Genomic DNA, 4,884 nt, shown 5'->3' on the forward strand with positions numbered 1-4,884 from the left:
AATATATATATATATATATATATATATATATATATATATATATAAAAGGTCATTCCGAAAATGCTATTAACTACTAGTCCTCAAATATTTTTGTTTCACATAGTCACATAATGGATATGCCGCTTAACAAATATCCAAAAAAATATAATATTTTGATTTTTTATTTATTTAAATTAAGGTATTTTAAATTTTTATAAAAAAAATTAGAATATTAGGTTTCTAATAACATTTTAAATTTTTATATTTAAATAATATAATTAACTTTTAAATTATATTAAAAAGATTAAATAAATGATACAGTATTTTGTATATTTAAAATGGAATAAAATAGAGCAGAGAAATAATTTTTCTAAGAGTGTAATTGTTAAAAAAGAAGATAGTAACATAATTATACAAAGAGTAATATTATAATAACATAAAATTTAATATAAATATAATACTATTTTAAAATATATCAAAAACATATAACATAGAAGGTATTGTATTTTATGTCACATTTTATCTTGGAATAAGATTAGTATTACACAAAATTTAATTTATATATAGATAGGTTCACGGCTATCGCCCCCTACCTCTGTGATGTGGGTCTCATCTATTGTCATGAACGGTCTCAATTCAACTTAACATGTTATGTTACTGTTTATGACCATATACCAAAGTACACACCACAGATACTTAAAGCAACCTAGCTAGCACATGGGTTATGACACTTTCTTAATCACTTCAACAATACTATTCGTTTCTTTGAAATCTCATTTTTTTTATTATATTTTTCTTACACCTCATTATAAAGGTTTGGATAGTCACTGCCTTTAAGCATTCGTTAATTTATCAGAAATAAATAAAAAATTTATTAAAAACTCAAAATATAAATTCATAAAAAAAATTAAATGCACAATTGTCAATATAATGTTAATATTATATTTGGATCATTAATATGTATTTTGAAACTCTTTTTAATATTTGTTTTATTAATTATCAAATAAACAACTATTTTAATTTCTAAATGAACTTTCATAATAGTTATTTAATATATTATTTACAAAAATATTATTAAATATATTTTTTGTTAATTATATTGAATATCAAATATGTTTTTGGTGTCTATTTAATCTTTGAATATGATTTTTATTAATTAATTTAATTTATAAAATTATTAATAAAAAATATATTTACATTTTTGATGCATTTAAGAACAATAATTACATCATCTCACAAATTCAATGTCTAAAAAATGATTATTTAATATAAATTGTATGTTGGTTGAATTGTACTCCCGTGAATTTAAAATTCATCTTCAAATGTTTTTAAAATTTTGTAAGTGTCTTCTACTTAGCTGGATTTTGATTATCTATAAAGCAAGTCATTTATGGTGATCTATGTATTGAGGAGTTAATTAATCACAAATCTTCGTAGATACGATCTGTATGGAAAACGATAAAATTGATTTGAGATTTAACGTTGAAATCTTGTATAAACCGCGATTCTCGGCATTAGTGTTTTTTAATCACTTTAATGAACCATGACTTAATATCACTAATAATTTAATTGTGTAGACAAAAACAAGAAGTAAACAAATGATAACTCCAATCCAATCATTTGATCTGGTTATAAAAAGATACACATTTTATAGTAAAATGCTATTATTTTTTAATCATTGTATCTTAAAATTAAAAATAAAAAAGAAAGAAAATCTTATTGTATTGCTGGTTTGTTTTCCCTTCACCATCATCCATAATCTTCTCTGATTTTTTTTAAACATTTCTGATGCTTTGCTAACTAACCTATTTATTTACTCGGTTAGTTTTAAAATGCTAGTTATACACAAATTAAATTAAATAAAAATACATCATGATGTCAAATTAATTGGTAGTGATTGTCCATATCAGGCTTGCCGGTCAGTAGTGGAGGCTTTTTTATTTGGTTGAAAATTAGTAAGTCAATTTATACAATACATTTTATATTATGTCATTTTGTTATATAATTTTTAAAACATTTTTACAAATATTTAAGTTGTGAGATAATTATCGCAGACATGTATAAATCAAACATTTTTTTGAAAGAATAAAAAACTTTTTATATTAATAATACATACAAATTAAATTTTATTTAAAAATATCATTATAAAACTCTTCTCAAAATATAAAATTGTGTTTTTAGTCTACGGTAAAAGAAGTGATGCGGACTAAATATTTATTAAATATATAGAATAAAAGATAAATAAATATTTTTGAAAGACTAAAAAAATTCACGAATTTTATCATAATATTTAATATTTTTTGATGTTGTTGTTACAAAATTGGCCACCATAGAGCTAAACAAAAGCTGATAGGTATGGGCTTTGAGTGACCTTATTTGGTGTTTGGCTATAGTGACCCAACCCATTTAATGCATTTCCTCTCTTGGCAGTTTCTACTCACAGCATAATAGAAAGGTCATATTAAATAATCAACAGAAAAAGTAATTTTATTAATTTTCATTTTTCAGGGGATTCTGTAAAAATAAAAGTGAATGCATGGTTAGTTGGTTATAACAAAAAGGAAAAATGAGTGTTTCATAAAAAGGCAATAATAGCCATGCTAGTCTTTTATTGGTAAAAAATATAGCTTCCACATGTGCTTGCAGTTAAGTTATTATTATTTTTAACCTATGCTTATAACGTGAATCAAGGTATGTGCCATTTGCATATTGAAAGTGATTTATGAATCATTTTAACGGCGCCAAGGTAGCAGCTGCACATGCACCTTGTTTGGTTTTTTGTTGGCTTGTTGGAAATCAAATTGGATTCTACCATTATGTTTTCTTTGAAAATATTGCTTTGTGGGACAGGTACCCCCAACGCTCATAAGAAAGAAACACAGCAAAAAGACGAGAGAATTCAAAAAACAAATCAGATATGGTGTCAGTTTGAAAAGCTTATACATAATGGCTAATTCTCTCTCCGGTTGTCTATTTCATGAAGTTGAACCCTTACATAAATGCAAATGCAAATTTATTTTAAAAACAAACAATTAAAAAATTAATTTCCATTTTACTACAAACATTTTTCATATTTAAATTGTGTTTGGTGTCCAAGATAAAAAAAAAACGATATAATATAAAATTAGTTAAAGATATGATAAAATAGTAGTACGATGAATAATATTATATTATGTGTTTAATGTGTAATAATAAATAATAGGCTAAATTACATATGTGTCCTTTAACTTAATTTCAAATAACGTTTTAGTTTTTTTTGTTTTTTGAGTTGGTCCTTTATTTTAATTTTAAGTGACAATTTGATATTTTATGTTTTAAAACTTCAACAATGTTATCCTTTTTTATACAAAAATTCAAAAAAATCATCAAAATTTTCAACCAAAACCCATAAAATTAATAATCATCTTCAATATAATACAAATTTTATCAAATCCATAACTCAAATATTTAAATACACTCATATTTTCATCTCCAACAACGCCGAATAAAAATATGAGTTTATTTCAAGATGTAAGTTATGAATTTGATTAAATTTATATTTTATTGAAGATGATAATGAATTTTATGGATTTTGTTTGAAAAATTTGATGATTTTTTTGAATTTTTATAAAAAAAAAGGACAACATTGTTGACATTTTAAAACCTAAAATATCAAATTGTCACTTAAAATTAAAATAAAGGACCAACTCAAAAAAAAAATATATAAATGACTAAAACGTTACCGAAAATTAAGTTAAAAGACCACATATGTAATTTAGCCTAAATAATGTTTTATCTTGTTATTGCTTTGGTATACATTTAACTGTAAAATGATATATATATAATATATATATATATATATATATATATATATATATATATATAATTACTATTTCAAAACAACTAAGTATCATAATTTTCAAATTAATTTTATAATACTTTTAAAATCTATAAATGAACAAAAAAATAATAATAAAGTTATAATTAAATTTTTTTATTGAGAATGCTAAATAAAAAAACATAATGTTTTTAAATAATCAAATAATTATATTTTATTTGTTAGATAAATTAAAAAAAATTAAATGATATATAATATCTAAATGACAAAACTACCTTTGTAAAAAAATTTATTTAGATTAAAAATTTAAAACTACCCTTGTAAAGCCAAATAATTCTATTTTTATAATTTTGAATAATAGTTTATTAAATTATATAAAATGAAAAAACTACCCTTGTAATAAAATCATACATATTTTAAAAAAAAATTATTTTTAAGTTTAATATTAAATTACTTTTATATTTATATTTATTAGATTTAGTTTTTTTTAATATTATATAAGAATAAGTACGTAAAGTATTATTCTTATTTTATTTTATTAAGTTTCTAACTCAACTTAAAATTTAAAGATAATTTTTTTAACTAAAGACATGATATAATAATATTCAAGATTAATTTAACATATATGGTTGACTAGTCATTCGTTAAACACTAAAAGGGTGTTTAGTGTTGACTCACATCATGAAGATATGACCGTCTATGAGCGATAAATTTTGTTGTTCTTTAACTTTGTTGATGGTTATATCCCTAATATCCGACCTCCGATCATCTTTTTATATTATTTTGTTGAAAAATGAATAAAAAATTATTGTTATTCATTAATAATATTATTAAATTGACTAAAATTAGTAGCAAAATGCATAAAAATTACAGAGATTGAGAAAACGTGTCACTACCATTCAAATAATTTAATTATCAAATATAGTTCTTATTTACTTGGTACTTTATTTCAAGGTCCATTTTATTTCTTATACAAGTATTATTTGGATGACTCTTAAAAATTTAAAATAATTATAGATAAAAAATAAAACATAAATGATATAGTATAACAAAAAAGCACATATTAATTTAGTTTTAAATGAAAGAGT

The sequence above is a fragment of the Cicer arietinum genome, chromosome 2 (assembly GCF_000331145.2).
Source record: "Cicer arietinum cultivar CDC Frontier isolate Library 1 chromosome 2, Cicar.CDCFrontier_v2.0, whole genome shotgun sequence".
Lineage (NCBI taxonomy): Eukaryota > Viridiplantae > Streptophyta > Magnoliopsida > Fabales > Fabaceae > Cicer > Cicer arietinum.